This window comes from Trichechus manatus, unplaced genomic scaffold (assembly GCF_000243295.1).
Source record: "Trichechus manatus latirostris isolate Lorelei unplaced genomic scaffold, TriManLat1.0 scaffold00241, whole genome shotgun sequence".
In the NCBI taxonomy this organism is placed as follows: domain Eukaryota; kingdom Metazoa; phylum Chordata; class Mammalia; order Sirenia; family Trichechidae; genus Trichechus; species Trichechus manatus.
Window position 1 is genome coordinate 1,058,770 of NW_004444177.1, and position 11,698 is coordinate 1,070,467.

Consider the following 11,698-nt stretch of genomic DNA (forward strand, 5'->3'; position numbering starts at 1 on the left):
TACGTTGTGAAAAAGCTTGGTTTGATGTAGATATTCAGGTGGGGAGACAGGGCCCCTATTATTTCTGCAAATTTTGATCTGTGAGGTGAAATCTTGATGGTTTTCTTGCAAAGGGGGGTAGACATTGATACTTTTAGTCACTTCCATGGCCTCTGTTATTGTCATTTCAAGGCTGGGACTCAAAAACATCCAGCACTGGGCAGAGGCAAAAGGAAGTCCCACAGTTTGAGGACTGTAGACTCACTGGGCCTCAAATGCTGCAGCCACCAAGTCGTTCAGCTTTGTTTATTTGTCATCTAGCTGCATTTCCATCGGACTAAAACACAGCATGGGTGTTTTGACTGGTGAGGTAAAATAGGAAAAACCTGTGATCAATCTCTGCCAGGCCCACCCCTGTGTGTTCTTGTATAATTTCGGGGAGGGTGGTAATTGGACTATTAATACTATTTTTAAAATTCAGGAATTTCAAGCAATCCTAACTTTTGGTAATGCTCTAAATAGATAAATAAAAATAAAAATATGTTAATGTTAGGTACTTAAATGAAAAAGCAAACAAACAAACCCGTTGCCTTTGAGTCAATTTCAACTCATAGCGACCCTATAGTGACCCTAAAGCACAGAGTAGAACTGCCCCACAGGGTTTCCAAGGAGCGTTTGATAGTTTTGAACTTTCCACCTTTTGTTTAGCAGCCGTAGCTCTTAACTACTATCCCACCAGGATTTCCGTTAGGTACTTAGAAGTAGTTTATAGTGGAAGAAATATAGGTAAGAGAGTTTCCCAAAAAAGAAAATGTTAGAATGTCTGAAGAAGCTCATTATCAACAGTAGGTTTGATGAGGTAGGGTAATATAGATTAAATTGTGTCTCTAAAAAGATACATTGAATCCTAATCCCCAATACCTGTGAATCTGACCTTATTTGGAAATAGGGTCTTTGACGATGTTATCATCTTATGTTAACATGAAGTCTGACTGAGGTTGAGTGGGTCCTGAACCCACCTGAGTGGTGTCCTTAGAGGAGAAGAAACACAGAGAGACAGAGACTGAAGATGACCACGTGCAGATGGAGGCAGAGATTCGGAGTGATGTAAACTACAAGTCAAGGAACACCAAGAATCACTGGCTGTCACCAGAAGCTAGAAGAGGGGCATGGAAAAAATTCTCCCTCAGAGACCTCAGAAGGAATCAAGACAGGTGATAGCCTGGTTTCTGACTCCTAGCCTCCAGAACTGAGAGACAGTAAATTTATGTACATATAAGCCACCCAGTTTGTGATATTTTGTTATGACTGGTCTAAGAAACTAATACAGGTAGTTAGTAACTTGGTAATGGCATTTATATAGCTAAGATACAGCTATCTATATATCTTAGTACCTCTCAGAGCTCTTTCTCTTTAGGAAGAGAAAATTTCCTGGGCTGGATTTCAAAGTTAAAAACAATAGTAATAAAATTATTTGAGTAAAACAAGGAGATGACAAAGAATCACTAGGAATAACCCCATGGCAGATTAGTCACCAAAACCAAACCAGTACTGGTATTAGTACCACTTCCAGTCAAGTTGATTTCCAATTCATGGTGACCCGCGTGTTTCAGAATAGAACTGTTCTCCATAGAGTCTTCAATGGCTGTGCTCTTTCCAAAGCAGATAAATAGACCTTTCTTTGAGGTACCTCTGGGTGGATTTGAACTGCTAGTTTTTCATCTAGTAGCTGAGCACTTAACCTTTTGTGCTACCCAGGGACTCCTAGATTAGTCACACATCTCTCTATATTATACAGTGGTTTATTTTCTCCAGAAAGAACAAGTAGTCATATTCTTCTCCAGAAGATACTAGTCCCTAGAGGTCCACAAATTAATATGAGAGACTGAAAAAACTCTTGAAATTGTACACCACAGTTCGTAAATATTTGTCTAAGTGCATTTTCTGAGGAGAGGGTCCGTGATTTTATCCAAATCTCAAGAGGAGACATCACCCGAGAGTTTGAACATCACTGGTTTGCAGAGCATTAATTACATTGATGCTAAAACTCCCAGTGGTGCATATTTCTTTAGTTTCCATTCCACAGAAGAACAGAAAATGGAATCATCATAAAAACCAACAAAACTGTCAGTCTGTCCAGTAAGTTCCTGAAAAGCAAAAATATATGGTGTTTGTTGTGTTTTTGTTTGAAGAAGTGTCCTTCACCTCTCTCTCACTTGGTATAAATAAAAAGTCACTAAATGCAGAAGCTTTCTATAAGTTGATGATAATTCACAAGTGATTTGAATATATTTTTTATTATCACTCCTGAGATCATACAAAAGTGACAGTGAGAATGAAGAGCTGATTTTTTTTTTTTTTTTTTTAACTTTTGGGCACAGATATGGAATTTTACAACGCCACTATTCTCAGAAATGGATCTTCTGGACTATTTAAATCTTATTTTGATCCTAATAAGGAACAGCTGAAAATTTTCATCTTCAGAAGAAAATAAAAAAAACAGGAGTAAATCACTGCCATTGTCATTACGGGCATATTAACTTCCTATAACACGCAAACACTGATCCCTTGGAACACGTCAAAAGTCGGCAAAATCTGACCTAAGTTTTTTTTGACCTAACAGCAGATGTTTAGCTGTAAATTTAACTTGTCATCTTTAAAGGCAAAATTTAATCATTTCCCTTTATTCAGGCAAGAAATAACTTTTATGAAGGAAGGTCAATGTTATTCACATTCTTTCTACCAACACAGCACTGTTATTCTTTTTTTTGTTTTAGAGTAAGATATCAATTAATGTTGTTCTTGCTAGTGAGGTTTCTATTAAAAAAAAAAAAATAGGAGAACAAGAACTATTGGTTTTCTCTTGTCTGGACATCCAGTTAGTCTAATGATAAATCATCAACAAAGGCATAAAGTGGAGCACTATCAACTCCAAATTTGTCCTCTTGGTGGCAATACGGTTTTGAATATCTCAATAGCCCTGGTGGCACAATGGTTAAGCACTTGGCTGCTAACTGAAAGTTTGGCAGTTTGAACTCACTCCACAGAATAGACCTGGCAATCTGCTCCCATAAAGATAACAGCCTGTGAAACTCCATGGGGCAGTCCTACTCTGTCACATAGGGTCACTGTAAGTTGGAATTGACTAGATGACACTCAACAACAACTGAGCCGTTAATTTCAATTACAGGTAGTCCCTGACTTACAAGGTATTTTAGTTAAGACGAACTGCACTTGTGACCATTGGTTTATTTTTTTTTCTTGTACATCGTATCATTAGTAATATATATTAGTGATATGTATATCATTAGTAATATGTACATGTTGCAGCCTGTAATTTGCTGATGTTATCATTCTCAGATGTTTTCTCGCAGATGTTCAATTTTGTGACTTACTGTTCAAGAGTGTAGATTTATTTTTATAAACTAAATCAGGGGGTTCAGTTTCTTGAAAACATAGGCCCAAACACTGATCATTTTGCTAAAGTTGATAGGCAGATTCGGGAAGCAGTGAGACGTTACTGTGAAATAAATGAAGAAAAAAAGAAAAGGACCACATAGACACGTCTCACTAATTTTCAAACTAGAAATGCCATCCCCATTCCCAGGGATAATCCAGACGATCCAGAACCTTCCACAAGTGGAGTTATTACTACAACTGACAAAATACCCAGGTAGTCCAACTTTTCTTCAATGTCAGAGTAAATTTTTATAATTTCTGTATTTTTTTGTGTATGTATTTATTAAAATATATCTAAGTTTATATGTAATGTTTACAGCCCCAAAGACAATAAAGATTGAATTTATAAAGATTGTGATAATAAAAGACAATAGTAATGAAAACTAAAAAAAAAATTAGGTATTCCACTTACCACTTACATCTTACTGAGTTGTCAGTATGGAACCCTGTAGTAACTCAGGGAATACCTGTATTGTATTTTCAAGCTTTGGAAAACCCACTGGCTTCTGTTTTTTAATACTTTGTAGTTTTCTGATGCATATCCTGACCTTGTCATCTAATATCTTCAACATATTAATCATAGATATTTACAAGTCTGTATATGATAAAAACTAAATATCTTGATTTCTTGTGGATCTGTTTCGGATCTGTTTCTATTATCTATCCTTTCTGTTGAATTTCAGGTGATGAACTAATCTCCTAGTATGACTGAAAATTTTTTACTTAATTCGGACATTGTATATGAAGGATTATAGAGGATAACTCACAGATCTGAATAAAAGTTATCTTCTATTTATTGTGACTTTTGTAAAAAAAAAATAGGGTAGGGACAGAATAATGATAATCAGGGCTGATTCATAGTAGAATTTCTGAATTACTAAAGAACTGGTCTACTTCTGTTTCAACCCCATTAATTATATATCAGTCAGAACAAGGCCAGGAGGTGACTGTGGAAGAGGCTATCAATTGCTCATGTGCAAGTTCAAGTTGAAGCTGAAGAAAATTAAAACAAGTCCAGGAGAGCCAAAGTATGACCTTGAGTATATCCCACCTGAATTTAAAGACCATCTCAAGAATAGATTTGACCCATTGAACACTAACAACCAAACACCAGGCGAGGTGGAATGACATCAAAGACATCATACATGAAGAAAGCAAAAGGTCATTAAAAAAGACAGAAAAGAAAGAAAAGACCAAAATGGATGCCAGAAAAGACTCTGAAACTTGCTCTTGAACATAGAGTAGCTAAAGTGAAAGGAAGAAATAATGAAGTAAAAGACTTGAACAGAAGATTTCAAAGAGCAGCTGGAGAAGACAAACAAAAGTGTTATAATGAATTGTGCAAAGAGCTGGAATTAGAAAAAGAAAAGGGAAGAACACTCTCTATATTTCTCAAACTGATAGAAACGAATAAAAAAATTCAGGTCTCAAGTTGCAAAACTGAAGGCTTCTACGGGAAAAATACTGAACAATGCAGGAAGCATCAAAGAAGATGGAAGGAATACACAGAGTAACTGTACCAAAAAGAATTTGTCAACATTCAATCATTTCAGGAGGTAGAATATGATCAAGAACCCATGGTACTGAAGGAAGAAGTCCAAGCTGCACTGAAAGCATTGGAGAAAAACAAGGCCCCAGGAATTGATGGAATTCCAATTGAGATGCTTAAACAAACAATGCAACGCTGGAAGTGCTCACCCATCTATGCCAAGAAATTTGGAAGACAGCTACCTGGCCAACAGACTGGCAGAGATCCATATTCACCCCCTTTCCGAAGAAACGTGATCCAACAGAATGCAGAAATTATCGAACAACATCATTAATACGACATGCAAGTAAAATTTTGCTGAAGATGATTCAAAAATGATTGCAGCACTACATTAACAGGGTTCTGCCAGAAATTCAAGTCAAATTCAAGAACAAGAGATATCATTGCTGATGTCAGATGGATCTTGGCTAAAAGAAGAAAATACCAGAAAGATGTTTACCTGTGTTTTATTGACTATGCAAAGGGATTTGATGGTGTGTATCATAATAAATTACAGATAACATTGCTGAAAATTCCCGAACACATAATTGTGCTCATGCTGAACCTGTACACAGACCAAGAGACAGTTGTTCGAACAGAACAAGGGGATACTGCATGGTTTAAAATCAGGAAAGGTGTGTGTCAGGGTTATATTTTTTAACTATATTTATTGAATCTACATGCTAAGCAAATTATCCAAGAAGCTGGACTATATGAAGAAGAATGTGGCATCAGGATTGGAGGAAGACTCATTAACAGCCTGCTTATGCAGATGATACAACCTTGCTTGCTGAAAGTGAAGAGGATTTGAAGCACTTAATGATGAAGATCAAAAGCTACAGCCTTCAGTATGGATTATACCTCAACATAAAGAAAACAAAAATCCTCATAACAATAGGCAGCATCATGATAAACAAAGTATTGAAATTGTCAAGGATTTCATTTTACTTGGATACGCAATCAACACCCATGAAAGCAGCAGTCAAGAAATCAAATGACTTATTGCATTGGGCAAATCTGTTGCATAAGACCTCTTTACAGTGTTAAAAAGCAAAGATGTCACCTTTAGGACTAAGGTGCTCTTGACTTAAGCCATGGTATTTTCAATTGCCTTACATATATGCAAAGCTGGGCAATGAATAAGGAAGACTGTTGAAAAACTGATACCTTTGAATTATGGTGCTGGAAAGGAATATTGAATATACCATTGATTACCAGAGGAATGAATAAATATGTGTTGGAAGAAGTACAGCCAGAATGCTCCTTGGGAGAAAGGATAGTTGGACTTCGTCTCATGTACTTTGGACATATTATCAGGAGGGACCAGTCCCTGGAGAAAGACACCATGCTTGGTAAAGCAGAGGGTCAGCGAAAAATAGGAAGACCCTCAACAATATAGATTGACATAGTGGCTGCAACAATGGGCTCAAACATAGCAACGATTCTGAGGATGGCACAGAATGGGACAGGGTTTCATTCAGTTATGCATGGGGTCGCTTTGAGTCAGAACTGACTCAAAGGCACCTAACAAACAAAGAAACAAATGGTTTACATAATACCTTGAGGATTTCAGCCTGGGGTGTGCAAAGGTCCTTTTCTCCTTCATGAGCTCTGAATCCCAATTTTTATCCTCACAGATACACAGGATTTAGAATGTTCTGTCTAACCTCTCGGTATTTCTACAGACTTATCAAAACTCAGAAAACATATAAAGGGGAAGAGCAACAAAGAATGTAGTGGTCACTTCTATAAATTAAACTCCAGAATCTTATCCTGACAAGTCTTCACTAACTTGGTAGCTCTCTGATGTCATGAATGTGTGTGTATATATATATGTATGTATGTATGTATTCCCCCTGCATCTTGGCCTGTCTTTTTAATCACTGTACTTAATGTAATGCCTTAGCTGTGCAATTGTGCCTGGCATAAAGTAGACAATCAATAAGTCATGGAGATACAGTAAGAGAGAGATTGATTTACTTAAGTTAGTAAAATCCCTAAGAAATTACATTTTACAAATGACTTAACTGATTATGGAGACATTAAGCAACTTGTCAATAGTTGCATATCTTCAAGTTTTTGGAGTTGAGATTAAAAAACAGACCTATATGAAACAAACTATTATGATTTTATTGTCTTTATACTAATGCTGTTTTTCTGTTTTTATTTTTCCCTTCCCCCTCTTCCTCTCTATGTCTTTCAAACCGTCCTTCCCTTCCCCTTCCCTTGGTTTCTTTCTTTTATAAAATCTAAGGAGAAAATGTGACCTAAAGACATTGTAAGACTAGATTCTGACTAGCTGGGGTACCATATGGGTGAGGGTGATCACTATGATTAATCAGGCTAAAAGGGATGTTAACTGTTCTACACATCTCAATGAGTGTTTCTTCGTTTTTCCTGTTCTCAAGCAAGATTCTTGAGTGATGTGTCTACTTTTCTTTCCCCTTATCTACTGGTCTCCCAATTTGCCACAAATTTGTCTACTTCTAATCTTCTTCTCTTCCCCTACCTTACTTTAAATACTATTATTTCTACTCTGGAATTGCATCACCTTCCTAAATGTGTCCCTAATTGCAGTTTTGCCAGGCCCTAAACCATTCTCCAAACTACAGCTAAGTTACTCTTTCTAAAAATTGAAACTCTTGATATCATGTACCTGCTGAAACCCTTCTCTGGCTTTACATAACCCTCAGGATAACCCTCAGTGGGAACTGAAGTAATTTCATAGTCTAGCCCCTTCTCACTTGTTAGCCTTTCTGCACATTTCTCCAGCCCATCCTCTTCATTTACTTGTTTATTTTTACATCCTGTTTACTCCCATTGGAATTAGAATGCATTTACCTGTTTTTGTTTTATCTTGATTAACTCCCTCCATCTTTTGTTTCAGCTTAGTTATTATCTCCTCCAAGAAAACTTTTCTAGTTACCAGAGGTAGAATTGAGTGATCTTTTTACATGTTGTCATAGATCCCTACGTAATCCATGTTACCAGCTCACTTATCATTTATCCTGTGGTTTCCTATTTACTGCACTTGCATCTTATTCACCCTTGTACCACACAATTAGCATGACATGAGCATTTAATGAAAAGGCCCTTATCAGATATCTACTTAATAAATGAATGAATAATCAAGAGATAAGAAAATAAAGGTGCCAAAAAATAAACATAGTGTGATATAATTAATAGGTAAGAAAAGCTCATAAGCAGGCAATATATGCATGCATAAATGCTACAAAAATAACTTGAAGGCTACAAAGATAACTATAATAGTTTATTGTAACTATTCATAATAGTTGTAATAAAAACATATTACTAACTTGCCTCACTTCACATTCAGAACTACTGCTCTGCATACTTCATACTCCAGCAACAGATGCAAATACAACAGCCCACAAGCGTCTAAAGCTAAATCCCTAGAATGAACCCTAACCCTAAATCTAACCCAAACCCTAACCCTAACCCTAACCATAAACTTAGATATAACCCTAACCAAAACCCCAAGTCCAACTCTACCGAGAACTAGCAAGTGCCACAAGAAAAGAAAACAGGTGCCTATGGTTAATTCACTTGTTGTTATTGTTAGGTCCCACCAAGTCGATTCTGATTCCCAGTGACCCTGTCAACAACCAAACGAAAAACACAGCCTGGTCCTGTGACATCCTCATGATCATTGTTATGCTTGAGCCCATTGTTGCAGCCACTGTGTCAATCCATCTGGTTGAGGGCCTTCCTTTTTTTCATTAACCCGCTACTTTACCAAGCATGATGTCCTTCTCCAGGGACTGGTCCCTCCTGACAACATGTCCAAAGGATGTGAGATGAAGTCTCTCCATGTTCACTTCCAAAGAGCATTCTGGCTGTATTTCTTCCAAGAAAGATTTGTTCATTCTTCTAGCAGTCAATGGTATATTCAATATTCTTTGCCAATACTATAATTCAAAAAGGCATCTACTCTTCTTTGGCCTTCCTTATTCATTGTCCAGCTTTCACATGCATATGATGCAACTGAAAACACCATGGCTTGGGTCAGGCACACCTTAGTCCTTAAAGCGATATCCTTGCTTTTTAACACTTTAAAGAGGTCTCTTGAAGCAGATTTGCCCAATGCAACATGTCATTTTATTTCTTGACTGCTGCTTCCATGGGCATTGATTGTGGATTCAAGTAAAATGGAATTCTTGACAACTTCAGTCTTTTCTCTGTTTATCATGATGTTGCTTATTGGTCTAGTTGTGAGGATTTTTGTTTGAATTTTGGAGTTCATCTGGACTTCATTGCTTTCAGAGAACTCTGATACCTTAAAATAAAATTTTTGAAATCTATCTGTTGTTGTTACTGTTGTTTTCTTTCTGGTTATTGCAGTGGGAGTGCTAGCCCTCTTATAACCAGCTCCATTCCACCTTACATTTAACAGTGCCATCACTGGTGATTGGAGGGACACAACTTAAATTCTACCACTGTTGGCATCAGAGGAGGAAATATACTCATTTAGAATCTATACACTCAATATTAATAAATGTGAGAAACTTGGAAACGTTTCAAAGAAAATATAGATTATTTTTATGGCTTTGGTATTGGCAAGGATTTCGGGCATCCAAGCAAACTCTACATAAATCAGTCAATCACATAAAAGAGACTATCAATGCTGCGCCCAATTTGAACATATCTGGAGAGAAATTTATAGCATCTGGAATTTCAGATGCATTTGTGTATCACTTTCTGGAATGGATTGTGCTACCAAGATTTGACCCTTAATTTGATTTTGTATATTACACTCAACAACTCTGCATTAAGTTCCTATCATGTTTTTAGCACTTGACTAGGAGCTGTGGCAGAAAAATGATTTTATAACTCTTTCTGAGGTGCTAGCAAACTTTTCGAGGAGAAAAATACTAATATATAAATAAGATTTAGGATTTTTAGCTGCATATAATTTTTTTTAACAAAATAGAGGTTGGACGCTATGTGTTTTTAATGCCTCTCCTGCTCCACTCCTCTACTTGCACCGGTTTCCTCTTCTCTACTCCTTTTTTTCCTTGAGGTATGGAATCCTACACTTCAAAAGAGCCTACAAGAAATTCAAGGAACAATCAACCATTGTATGCTTGAATGTCTCCCTCAAAATAATCCCCACGTAAGCATCCCCAGTAACAGGTAAGTCTGTGCTTCTGAAGGTGTTTCCGCTTTTTTGTCATTCCCTCCTGTTTCCACTCATAATGTGAAGAACAAGTCTAGTCCTTCCTTCCCCAATGACCAGTAAACACCTGAAGATAAATATTTTATCTATTTTTTTCTTTTCATACCTGTTTTAAATCCCATAATCTAGAGAAGGATTAGCCAATTTGTGGGGTTGAATTTTTAGAACAATATACAAGTATATGTAACTCCACAATAAAATTCTGTGAGTAGACTCTTGCCTGCTCTTCCTACTCATCAAAAAAAAAAAATTTTTTTTGGCCCCTACCTTAAATATATATGTATATATATATGTATAATATATATATGCAATCTGTATATCCACCTAACACTGACAATGACTATTTGAAATAGGTACTATTATGATCATCATATTACACAGGAAGAAACATAGTTAACAAACTTACTTAAGGCCACGTAGTTTGGAAATTCTTGCTGTGGTAAGTGGGAACTGTAGGAGATAGCACAGAGTAAGAAAGCCTTAGAAGCACTTAGTTACCTGTTACTGGAGATGCTCAATGTAGAGAATGTAACTTTTAAGAAAAACTCAGGACAATCTATTCTATACCAAATGTCACTCAAGTGTCATTAAGATTTGAGTTTGGCTCCAGAGACCCTCTATGTTATGTCATGTTATGAATAGTTGTGCAATGTCAATGTCAAGTGGATGTCTTTGTTATTTTTCTCTGCGTAATGGTCAAAGTATATTAGGAGATTAGTGTCTCTATAGCTACAAGGAGACACTTGTGGAGCAGTGGTTAAGAGCTCGACTGCTAACCAAAAGGTTCAGCAATTCGAATCCACCAGGCAACTCCTTGGAAACCCTATGGGGCAGTTCTACTCTGTCCCATAGGGTCGCTATGAGTCGGAATCAACTAGATGGCAATGGTTTTTTTTTTTTTGTTTTGGTTTTATAGCTACAAGGAACCCTTGTGGTGCAGTGGTTAAGCACTCAGCTGCCAACCTAAAGGTTGGCAGTTCAAACACACCAGGCGCTCCAAAGGAGAAGGATGTGACAGTCTGCTTCCCTAAAGATTACAGACTTGGAAACCCTGTGGGGCAGTTCTACGTTGTTCCATAGGGTCACTATGAGTCAGAATCCACAGCAATGGGTTATGAGTATAGCTACAAAGTTAGAAGAAATATTATCAAGAGATTGTTCTTGTTGAGATCTGCTAGACCACACGCTACTGTTACCTATTTTTAAATCTAATTAAAGTATGTTTTACATTATTTTTAAGGAGCCCCAGTGGCACAGTGGTTAAAAGCTCATCTGCTAACCAAAGGTCAATGGTTCAAACCCACTAGATGCTCTGAAGGAGAAAGATGCACAGACTCCTGTAAAGATTTACAGCCTTGGAAACCCATGGGCCAGTTCAACTCCATCCTTCAGGGTTGCCCGATGAGTCCGAATCAACTCGATGGCAATGGGTTTGTTTTTTTTTGTTTTTTTCTTATGTTATTTTTGCATTTTTTCAAGATACTACTACTTCACTGAGTAGCATATTTTATATTTAAGTATAAAAATAAATATTC